Source organism: Acromyrmex echinatior, chromosome 7 (genome assembly GCF_024713525.1).
Source record: "Acromyrmex echinatior isolate Ae372 chromosome 7, ASM2471352v2, whole genome shotgun sequence".
Classification (NCBI taxonomy): domain Eukaryota; kingdom Metazoa; phylum Arthropoda; class Insecta; order Hymenoptera; family Formicidae; genus Acromyrmex; species Acromyrmex echinatior.
In genome coordinates, this window is record NC_141858.1 from 11,213,577 (window position 1) to 11,226,621 (window position 13,045).

The window sequence follows — 13,045 nt, forward strand, 5'->3', positions numbered from 1 at the left end:
TTAAACGAAGAAATTAGTATCTTTATAGTCTCTCTAATTTATAGTATCTCTATGGTATCTCTTATAGCATCTCTAATTAAACGGAGAAATTAATTACAATCTGGATACGATAGATGGCGCTAGATGATCCGAAATCAAGTTTTCATTCTTTTTGCTCATTCCATATTTATAATCATTTCATTTAGATTTCAAAGAATCTTAATAATTTAGTGTACAGTTCCCGCCTTTCCGTTCTGGCTATAACGATCTCTGTTTATAAGGAAGCAGGAGCTATAAAAAGAAAATGGAGGCTGATTTCGTTTCCAAATAAGAAACAGGCATCTTTGAGCCAAGAATTCAAGAAATTTCGGAGCCAAACAAGGAGAAATTAGGTTTCTATCAATAATGACTATATTTTCAAACAATAAAAAGCTATGATCACGAATCTGTACATATCAAGTAAGAAAATCTTGTAATCTTTCAGTATTTTTTATCGATCCCGGTTGTTCCACCTTTTAGTAAATTTACCTGTGAGGTAAATCTGGTAATTTGCGCATATGATTGGGTAATCTTTGAGTTGTAAGTAGCAAACTTGGAATGAACTTTTGTTTATCATTATACGTATTAGAATATAAAAGTTAAAATTATTGTACGTAACGAAAATAGCGATATCCCAGTGAGAAATGACAATGAAATCTATGTCGATTCCATTATCATTTCTCACTGGGGGATATATTTCTTTTTAATTAGGAGATATAGTTGACCTGAACGTCGTTCTATCCTTTTTGGTCAATAAATAACAAAGATAGAACGATATTTATATTGATTGTGTTTTCTCAAAAGGAAAGTAATCTCATTTTCTTTTATATATATATATCTGTAATAATTAATATAAACATAAAAGTTATGACTCTTTTACATATAATTATTTTCTAATATATATTTTCTATTAAAGGAAATACCTTTTGTGTGCATTATTATGGAAAAAAGAAAATATGAATTTGTTGTTACATTACAATATATTTTTAATAAATTAGCATCAGCACTATGTCCATAAACAGTAATGACCGATTTCGAAGCTCACTGTCTAAATTTCGATAATTTGACATTTCGGGACATTTAGTTTTCAGTTTTCAGGATTATGATTTTTCGGGACATTACATGCAGTAATAAATTCTGGCAAAAAAATGTAAAAAAAATATTAAATTTTAATGAATATTTTTTTTAAGGAATAGTTTTAAATAAATTTGCTAAATATAAACATATTAGGTGTTGGAATTAATTCGTAGCGTTTTTTAATGAAAGAATGTTATTTATTTCACATGAGCATTAAAAAATACATTAATGAAAGTACTTCCCATCACTTGTAAAACGCTACGAATTAATTCCAACACCTAATATATTTATTTGATATAAAAACCATTTGATTTAATCATTATTTTTTTAATTGAGTAAATATTTATTTATTGTAAGTAAATGTTTATTTAGTTCTATTCGAAAAAATATGCTGCATTAAGATTTAGCACATTTTTTTCCAGTGTAGAATATAAATGAAAATAATAATAGAGGCTTCTAAGAAGTGAAGAAAATTGAGACAATGAAACATAAAAAAAACACTCACGCTTTTTAAATGTTGTTTCAATTTTTGGTTTCTAAAAGTTCCGTCTTTATCCTACTGTCACTCTTTCTTTTGACTTAAACGATGTCTGCAATGAAATTTTAAGCCGTAAAAAATTAGCTAATCATAATCGAATATAAGGAGAATAATTAGCTGTGAGTTGTCAATTTCTTATGGCTTAAAGCTTGAAACTTAAATTTTACACTTTAAAATCTCATTGTAGACGCCACTTTACATTCCAATTTTCATTTTCACCAGGGAAGAGATTTTCTTTATTCTTTTGTCAATTCAGACAACACGCAATGTCTATAGAAGATGCCTTTATGATGTGTTTTAGATATTTTTTAGACATATAAGTTCCAAAAGTTTTTAAGAGACTTAAAAGATTCTTTATAATGTCATTTAGGACCGGTCTCATCAATTCCAAACTTAACTTAATCGATTGATTGTTATATTGGAACTGACCAATTGCTGTTCAGCAGAATTGATCAATTACAGTTGATACTTAATCAACAATTAGGTTAATCGGAATTGGCGAGACTGGCTCTTATACAGGCATATTGTCTGAGAAAACATTTTTAAAATTATATATGTAGTCGATTTCTGCATGGAAATCTCTAGATCGCACCCGATATTTTTTCCGCAATTAAAAATGTAATGTAAAAATAATCTTTTCTAGAAAACACATGATATATCATCCCGAGTGACAACTGCAGAATTGTATTCAAAAAATCGCATTTGCATATCAAGATAACATGGTGAAAGGAAATATAATTGCGATCACAGCAGCGAGACGAGATTCGCGCTGTTTCATCGTTTTCATGAATGAAACCGCTCTTGCCGCGTATCAACAGGCGTCCTTTAGTACGCAGAGGAAACATCGATCCATTCCTTCGGGACCAACCCCTTCCACGAACTCATTACATTTCGCGTTGTACAGGGTCGTAGTGCGCGAGAGGATCGTCGTGCTGTTGGAACGCTCGATCGCGCGATTAATTCGCAAATGTATCTGCTAATCTCACCCCTGGGAATACACCGAAACCTTGTAAGTGTGACATTAATTTTAATTCCCTTTCATTGACGCCCGGGACGCGAAAGATTTGCTTAACTTTGTCACAATACCGACAAATTGCGTGACTTTGAATTTACCTCTGTCTCTCACGATTACTGAAAATTCAACGTGAAAGTGATGCAAACATCTCGCTTGTAATTTATTGTTTATACGTAGTTGTTCCAATAGTTATTCGTAGAAACATACATAAAGTAATAGTAATTTTATATCACTATTATGATTTTCTCCTCAACAAATTTAATTGTATAAAATACATCAATTGTAATTTAATTTGCTTTTAACAACATATAGACATAATATAACTCATGATGTTACATATAGATCAATTTCTGTTCTATGAATTACTTTTATTTGCATAATTATTTTTTTAATGGGAGAATCGAAAAATATATCTTAAATAAGAAAATTTTTATTTATACAGTTTACAATTATAATATACAATAATATAATATTATAATAAAACTGTTTTATTTTATAGTTATTTTAAAGATTAATATTATTCTGAAAAATGTTAATATTTCTAAAACAGTATCTTAATCTAATTATTAAATTTATTTATCTTGGAAAAGCAAAAGTCCAAAGCAAATTTAATGAATAATATTTAATATATGATATTTGATAAGAAAAGAATTTATTATTCTTTAATATATTTTGTAAAAGTAAGCTAAAATTTTTGTTTACTTCACAATACGATTTAATCTCTGCTATTCGCAGCATCTATTGGGAACATATTTTTAAATATCTTTTTTCCTTTCACCTATCAAAGATGCATTTATTGCTTTCGTTCGTACTTTTACTATTGAAATCTATAAATAAAATGCTTTTTGCAGCGCTGTTAGTTCGACTAACTAATTACAAGCTGTCGTAAAAATAGAGTAATCAAGAATCGTTTAGTCCAGGACATGCTGTCGACATAAATGAGTGCTTTTTAATTCGCTCGTGGATGATACACGAATAAATAAATGTCGGAAGGGGGCTAGAATACAGTTCGCGTGACGCTACTGTATTCTCACCCCTGTCGACGAGGTGGAGGAACCATTTCACCCCTCTATCAACCCCCTCTCTCTTTGGCCGGTCGTGCCACGGGGATTCGCCACTTCGCCGACTCAAAGACTGACGTCAATGGGAGTCCGTCCTGTGGGGTTGGGGAGAGAGATAGGGGAAAGATGCGATACTCGATGAAGACTTGCGCGATTTTGCGAAACCCTCGGTTTGCGATCACACGGCCGATTGCCCGTCCCAATGAAGGCGAAAAGCTCGCGACTTTGTCTTCCCCTCTTTGTCGAAAAAGACGTGGGTGTGGCGTTTAAACCGGAAACTTCGCAATATCGCGTGCCGTCCATTTTCCTTTTTCGTCCAATTTTCATCACGCTTAGCGTCAGTCAGCTGTGCGCGAAACTGAACCGGGCGAGGAGTTGAGGGAGAGATATAAGAAAGAATTAAGGAAAGAGATGGATGAGAGACTTCTACGTAGAAAACTTAACACGATTTTAATTTTTGATGAAGATACTCCCTTTTCCAAGTAACACACCAAATCAAGAGAAAATCAAAATGAATATTTGTATCACTGAACATAACTGTTTATTAGCTTTAAGCATCAAAATAAAATTATCTTGATTTTTTGTTAATTTTTGTGTGTTTCTTGAGTTGAGAATAAATAAATAATGAAAAATGTTATATTGATATAGCTAAACATTTTCAAGAAGATTAAACTTCCCTGAAATGTTTGCCCTACTATATTTTTCCTGTACTTTTTTCAGGAAAAAAATAAAAAATGATTTACAAACTCTATTTTTCTATTTAAAATTAGAAACAAAAAAGAATTTTTTAATCTTTTTTTGTTTCTAACAAGTAAACCTCAGGGAATATCAGATGTTGATTTTTCTTAAATGTTTTACGGTTGCTTTTTATGAAGAAATTTATCATTAATTTTAGTCACGTTGTTTCTTATGTTAAATTGAGTCTCTTTCAATTAAAAACATTTTTTTTTATTTTACATAAATACCCAATTTTATACATTTTAAAGCAGTATTTCTTAAAAATAAATCTACATTTGATTTTTTGAAGCTCGAAACATACATAGAACATCAAAATAATAGTTAATAATAGTATAAGAAATTATATTTTTGTATAAAATTTTATACTGCTTTAAATATATGTATATACTCGATATTCGTATAAAATAAAAACATTTTTTTGATTGAAAGATTCAATTTAACATAAGAAACAATAAGAAACGTGACGTTTTCTAAAATTTACTTATAAGCTTTAAAATATCTGAAAAAGCAATTTATTAAAAAATTGCTGTTTATGTGATAACAGAATTGATAAAAATTCCCTTCGAAAAAATTCTAGATATGTCCCATGTGTGTGCACCGGAATATTATTCATAAATCTTTCGATATTTCTCATAATTTCCGATAACTTGACATGTTATTATATTCATTTTTAATATCAATTATTCTTATTGTCTTGATTGAAATTTGCATTAAATCGATCTTTTCCCCGTCACGGTATTTTCTGTTCTCCCTGCCAGTTTGTTTGAGTACGGTATCGTATCGCAAATGATCAGTTGCTATTTTCAACTCGAGAGGAAAAAGAAAGCAAGCTGCGTAACCGCAAAAATAACATAGCTCGTAAATCATCGCGAGTAAATGGTAGCGATAAAGATTTTTCAAGCGCAAAATATTTACCACGCGAGAAGTAGAAAGAGGGAAAGTTCATTACGCTTTTGCATTAAGGTCGCTGCGAGTGTACTTTCCGTTTATTTATCAATAATTCAACGTACATGAAGAGAGGTATCGCAAAAAATAGAATCTTACATTTATAGAGATAGCGAATTAAATTAATTCCCTCCGGACGAGGTATGAGGAACATTTGAATCTTGTCTGATAGTGAATTTAATTAATTTTCTAGCGGCAATAAATATTCTCAAACGTTATTTCATCAACTGGAAAATTTTATCGAGTTATCGTTTGGAGAGTTGTCGATAAAATTTTTTGTTCTTGAAACTTTCGTTGCCACGTGTCAAATTCTCAATCTCGGTTCGCAAACTTGAACAGGCTCGAGCTATCACCCGAATGGAATTGTCCGGGTTCGATCGTGTCATACGAGAAGCGAGGTGACGCATTCGAGGAAAATAACACTTTCTGGTACATGAAATGTTTCAAAGTGAAAAAAAAGAGATGAAACCTTTCCTTTAAGAGATCCTTTATAAAGATTTACTAAATTATTTTTTTGGACTAACCCAAGCATAAGGATTTATTAGAACTTTTCTGGAATTAATGAGAAAACCTCGCAAAGTGTCAAATTTTGATTTTAATGAAATTTTGTATACATATAGATTATATAAATAAATATTTTATAATATGTTAATAACAGCCCAAAAACTGTTTTAAGGAGAAATTACTTTTTATATGTAAAATGGTTTTCAGCTTTTTTCGGTTCTCTCAAAAATTATTCAAGATATCAAAAAATGTTTTACAGTAAAATTACTTCATCTACATTAATAATATTTAAAAAATTTTTTTTAAAAATCAAAATATTTTTTAATGAGTAGAAGTAATTTTATTATAATATTTTATTATCATATTCAGAATTTAGCACTGCGAGATTCTTTCTTGTAAAACCGATACACGTTTATCATACGACAAAAACAAACAAAATGTAAATGTAAATACTGGCCTAAAATGACGTCTACAATGAGATTTTAAAGCATAAAATTTAAGCCTTAAGACATAAAAAATTGACCAATCACGATCGAATGTGAGGAGAATAATCGACTACGATGGTCAATTTTTTACAGCTTGAGACTCAAAGCTTATGTTTTATAAAATCTCATAGTAGACGCCGCTTTAGAGATGGATTTTTCAATCGATCCGGAGATAATGATCCCTTCATGTAGTCACATCTCGTCGTGAAGGGGATGCAACGTGAACGCGTGCCTTTATTCTTCCGCAATTGAAAAGGAACTCTCCGATGCGGACTCTCGTAATTTACCGGAAGCTGCACCTGTCCTCCCCCGTGTCGTATACGCGTGCAAACGAATTTGCGCAAGCGTTCTGCGGCACATTGCGACGACGACGACGACGACAACGACGACGACGACGACGACGACGACGATGACGACGACGACGCTGACGAAAATAGGTCAATTACGGTACGAGGGCGGATGTACCGGGAGAACCATCGCAGCCCTTCGCGCTGAAGTTAGTTGAAGTGGCGAAGCGATGGAGAACGACGACTCGCTTATTCACGAAAGAGACCAGCCCTCATAAAACGACGTCCGCGACCACTCGTTACCTCGCCTTAGATCAAAACGCTCTCTTCCGATCGAGATTGCTCGGGAGAATCGGGCATGATTACGCGCACTTATGCCTTATGGCAGAGATACGAATGGAAATAGTCGCGGGCCATTTGTATCCATCGCGTATATTTGCCGTTCATGTCGATGACGCTCGATCGGCTCGATGGGCAGCGATAAATCGCGCCTAATGAATCCGGCAGAAGCAATTTTAGTTGTGAGACATGAAATACAGCCTTGATCAAAGTTATCAGGTATCTATATTTTTTTCAAAATATAGATTGCAATTCTTTTACCTGCGTTGTCTATTGGTTACCGATATTATGCATAAATTCTTGAAACAAAGAATAATTTACAGCAAATTTCATGAATTAATTTTTTAGCTAAAATTTTAAATAATATTAGGTGTTGGAATTAATTCGTAGCGTTTTACAAGTGATGGGAAGTACTTTCATTAATGTATTTTTTAATGCTCATGTGAAATAAATAACATTCTTTCATTAAAAACGCTACGAATTAATTCCAACACCTAATAGTTAATAAATAAATTGCGTAATAGTTTTGGCCAAGGCTGTATATATAAATTGAAACTTCCCATAATATAAATATAAAACATGTATAAGCCAATTTTAGATCCGCAATTCATGATAGATTCTGTTCGTAACTTTGGACACTATAAAATATACATGTACATGTAATAACGCGTGTGCTATTTGTTTTTGATTTGTGACACATTTTATAGCAGCTTAAAAAGTTTTATGTCGTTTAATTTAATACAAATGTGTTAAATTATACGTACTGAGAATGTTTCAGAATCTTAGAGATAAACTTCAATGGGATGGTAGATCTCACCAATAAAATCAGCTTTCGTTAAAAAAACTGTATCCTTTAATACATATTTAAGGAAATGTGTATCTAGTCGCGTGTGATATCTGACAATACTAGTTCTTTGATTTCGTTTTTACAAAAGGAACAAAGCTTAGACAAAAGAAACAGAAGCTTAGACTAATATTGTCAGACGACACACGTAATGCTACCGATCGATTGTGTACTTACAACCAATACGAACAAGAACGTGCAGCTCTTTCTCGAACTCCTTAAAAATGCGAAAGAGGACACAATTTTCTTAATAAAAATTTCTTGAGTTCTACCATTCCTTGAAATTTATCTTTAAAGTTCTGAGAAACATCCTGCACATAATTTATGTATATGTATATGTTTACATTTTTTTTTATCTATATATAATTAATTTATATACATGTATATATGTATATATGTATATATGTATAATTATCCATATATATATTATAAAATTATGTATAGATCTGTATAATTATTAGGTGTTGGAATTAATTCGTAGCGTTTTACAAGTGATGGGAAGTACTTTCATTAATGTATTTTTTAATGCTCATGTGAAATAAATAACATTCTTTCATTAAAAAACGCTACGAATTAATTCCAACACCTAATATATTATATATAAATTACATATATTAGATTTAATGGATACTAATAGATATTAATAGATACATATACATGTATAATTTATACAATATTATAATTATATATAATTTGGCACACTTAATTGTAGTAGTGTTAGGATTTAGTTGCACATTTCGACCGATCGACACACATAGAAGCACGTATAATAATTTATATTTTTTTTTCTGAGAGAATCACAGACACTTGATGCCTTTTTTTTAAAAAGGGTAGAGTTTAACAAAATTACGAATAGAAATCTATTACAAATAGTAGATCATTTAAAACTGGCTTATGTATTTATAATTATATGAGACGGCTCCATATATTCTATATTTCCAAAATCAAAATTATATACATACTTGTATATATCTACATATATGTATAATTTAGCATACTTATATGAAACTGAAAGATATAATGCTTTTTTAAGCATCAGTAAAGTGTGTCATGAATTAGAATCAAATGGCGTTATTATATTTTAATGCCAATAAAATTACGAATAGAAATGATTCGTAGATTATCTAAAATTGGATTATCTTAAACTCATTTTCAGATCGTTTATAATTCACGACAGAATTTGGGACAGAATTCTATTTATAATTTTATGTGTCGTGTAATACATTGGATAATTGACCTGGAGAACTTACACACGCATATATAAAAAGCACGCGACATAAAATTATAAATAGAAACCCGTTTCGAATCCTGTCGCGAATTTATAGATTGCCCAAAGATTTTAAGCAACTTTTGTCATCGAGATTAATATTCACGTAAAGCTGTACAAATATGTGAAGCATTCGCCAAAATAAATATTATTGCAAAGCAAATAATTTATAACATAGGCGAAAATAATCCATGTTTATGACCTCGACGTCAGTTTTCGTTTCGCTCATCAAGGAATGAGTCTTCACAGTTATACGAGTACTCATCCATTGATGTTATCGAACATGATATTACTTTAAGTGCAGTGACGCCACTCTCCCTTTCTCCCTCCCCCGGGAGTCTTAGACATATTTCAAGGATTAGAGCCACCTCTTTAGAGGTTCCCAAGATCACGTCCCAGAGAACCTCTTTGCAAAAATAACAAATATTCCTATATGAAAAAATCTCTAAAGACAATTCCTACAGCATAAAATATCGTAGCAATATTTTAATAATTCATAATATTACAAAAATTGCAGTTTTAATATTTATTAGTAATATTGTACCAATATTGTCGAAATATGTACTATAACTTTAATATTCTGTAGGAAATATATTACTGCAATATTATAATTTAATTAATAAGTACGCGGTCCCGCTTCTAGATGGATACGTTTCTTGCAAGAAGAAAACATTCAGAAGTTCTGTAATAAGAAATATGCATGTATATATATTATATAAATGCAAATATGCAAATTTAGCGAATGTTTTCTGGATTCAACTTTCATATATATTTTGAAATGTGATTCTAATCAATAATATTTTAACAATAACTGGATTAATCATTGAAATATTGTATAATGTGTTCCAGCAATATATCTACAATATTTTTTGAAATATTGTAGAAATGTTTTACAAAATATTGCAATTTTTTAAGTGATATTGGAGTACTCTGTATGGCGCGGTCCAATTAAATAAAAATAAAAAGAGTTCCCTTAAAAATAGAAAAGGCGCTCTACATATATGGTATATATTCCTCCACAACAGATTATACATTTCAAATTGTATGAAAAGACGACAGACTAAAGTATGCAATAATGAAATGATTGAGAACATTTGTCATCTTTATTGTTTTCGCGTGTACGTTGCGAACGGTGCCGTTCAAGCGGTTAAAGGGTGGGAAACCCTGACGCGGAGGTCGTCGAGCGTCGGTCTGCTGACGCGAGAAAAAAAATACGCTCCCTTCCGCCCAACCCCTGATCTCAGCTCGATTCTCGATATGGGGTAGAAACGCGCGTGGGCGCCGTACCGTTCTCGCGTAGGCGTATGGCCTGTTGCGGGGGTTGAAGCTAGGCGATTGGGGATGAATAGCGAACGAGGGGAAGGTAGAGGCTGGAGAGAGAATCTCTTCTCTTTCATGGCGCGCTAGGCCGTGCTGATTTCGCCGTGAGATCGTTACTGGATTTTCATCCCTAAACTCGTAACCATAATTAATATAAATTTTGGGAATCGAGAAGAAAACGGTGCCTTCAGATTAAGAAAAAGATCTTAGGGTCCAAGTTTCTTATTATATTACATCTTCAGCCATATTTCTCGCATGAATTTTATTTATGATTTGTGAATGAAAATTTTCAAAAATTCAAGCACTAAGTTATTATGACACATGAAATATATATTAATATTATAAAAATAAATTCAAATTCGAAGTGCAAACATTGAAGGGAATACGAGTTAAAAGTTCAATAGTTTATTATTAAATTTGTCACTTTTTATATACAGCTTTAGATTTAAAAATATTTGAGACAAAAGGGAGTCGTGTTAATTTTACGTTTCTATTGAATTTTTATTGATTTCATCGCCTGTTTTATCTTTTTGCTACTATTACAATCTAATCTTTTAATCGTTGTGCCAATTTCTTTTATTGGAACGTTCGCATTGAGAAAGTAAATGTTTGAGAAATGGAGATTGGAATGATAGATACCTATATATACGTATAATGTATCGGCTGAAAATACACACAGCTCTACTACTTAAGTATACATGTTCCTGTCATAGACCGTCTGTAGAGCCGCGTCGTGTATAACGTCATCGTTTGAAATGCCAAAGAAAACTATTCCTATGACGTTTGCATAACTATCGCATTAAAATTAAAGACAAGTAGGTAACGTCATCATAGACATTACATGACGCAGCGGGGTTGCTATGCCTAGTAGTGTTTTAACTTTCTATTAATTCTACCATCCGTGGCATTCTATCTGTGTTGCAATGGGGTACTAACAATAGCGAAACGTGTCAGTTTTCTTTTCTTTTATGCTGGTATTTTAATTTAACGCTAGATCAAAGATAAGAATGCTAGATTATATCTCCTGCTCTTATATAAATTCATGAAGAAAATTATAAATATGAAAAGCTGCAGAGCAGAAATAGCTTAATAGAGAATATAAATAATCTCATACTTTGTAGGTTCTCCTCGATCCTGTTAAGGTGAAGGCTGCATTCTTTCAAGATGAGACGAGCCATATATATTTAACGGTCGCGTTGAGTTTCAAGGGCTAACGAGAGAGCATAAACGGACCTATGCCCTTTCGAAGAAGCGTCGTTTGGATTACAGAAATATTGAATTACAGCAATAAGGATTTGTTGTCGTAAAGGGTGACTAAAGATGCCTTTGTATTCTTCTCCATTTTACAAAGGATGTAGATCTTCATATAGAATTCAATAATCTTGAGAAAATGTCTCGATACAAAGATGGCTTTGACACTCCACTGGCAATTGGATTCCTTAGGTTATCGATACCTTAAGGTTATCGATATTTTGATTATGAATTTTGATATACTAGAAAAAAATGCAATATATTAATAGCATTATTTTAATTGAAAATGATCTTATTAATTCAATAACAATATTAATGAAACAAATAAAATTTTACTCGAACAATAGCATGACGTATTCATCTCATTAATAGTGTTATTAAAGTAATAAAATTATTTTTAATTAAAGTAATGCTGCACTTGATATAATTTTATTTTCTCACTGTAAATAAATTTAAATCTATAAAAAATAAGTAAAATACAATTCGAATCTTCGGTGATGTAGATAAAAACTCGATGTTAAAGCTTTGACAAGTATATCAGAATTTTTTTATTTCAGGAGTTTTATAATATGAAACAATAAAAAAATTGTTATGTTTTTCAAAGACCTTTGTTACTGATGAAATAATTAAAATTCACGTTGCCGAGGAATAACCGCAATTAGAGTAAGAAAATTAAATACTACATTATACTAATTATTAGCGGGATGCAGAACGCAAGGACTTTCCATCCACGCATTGAAAAATATTCTAAATTAAAAAAAAATCATTCGTTTGAACAGTGCCAATTAAATATTTACTAAATATAAAGATACATTTATTTGGCACAAAATCATTAATTTAATTTAACTAACTATTATTTCTTTTTAGGGTAAATATTTATTTATTGTAAATAAACATTCAGTTTGCACTATTTACAATAAATAAATATTTATTAAAATTTAAATTTTTAGAATATTTTTTTCTTAGTAACTATCAAACCGATGCGTTCGATAACGGCAAAATCTTATGGCTCCGATAATGTCGGCTGACAGGCTTTCGACAGCAAAATAACAACATAATTCCCACCCATAGCGATCCTTACGATGCCACGTAGAAAGCCGGGGATCCGTCGGGAAGACGTAGTTGGGTCATCGCGTGGGCAGAGACGTCCCTTGTATCAACGGTTGTGTGGGATTCGTGTGCGCGGCACTCACACGCACCACCTGCTGTCGGCGTCGTGTGCCATGCGAGGAAACGCAGCGCGCGCGCAGCCAACAGCGTCGTCGTAGGGTGCTCTCACCACCACGAGACGAGAGACGGGGAATGCTCGTTCACCAAGGTGGGGGTTGGTTGATCGACCGTACCCCGCTTTTCTAC

At 32.0% G+C, this 13,045-nt stretch overlaps 2 long non-coding RNA genes across 2 annotated transcripts; one reads left to right on the forward strand and one right to left on the reverse strand.

Annotated features, from left to right (window-relative positions):
* The first annotated feature begins 37 nt into the window (after positions 1 to 37).
* Positions 38 to 7,002, forward strand: LOC147909184 (uncharacterized). The gene is made up of 3 exons (XR_015545757.1): positions 38 to 371; positions 464 to 558; positions 2,277 to 7,002. It is a non-coding gene; the product is annotated as an uncharacterized LOC147909184 (long non-coding RNA).
* Positions 7,003 to 10,918: 3,916 nt separating this feature from the next.
* LOC147909185 (uncharacterized) lies at positions 10,919 to 12,912 on the reverse strand. The gene is made up of 2 exons (XR_015545608.1): positions 12,771 to 12,912; positions 10,919 to 11,931 (listed from the first exon to the last, which is right to left on the reverse strand). It is a non-coding gene; the product is annotated as an uncharacterized LOC147909185 (long non-coding RNA).
* Between the last annotated feature and the right edge of the window lie 133 nt (positions 12,913 to 13,045).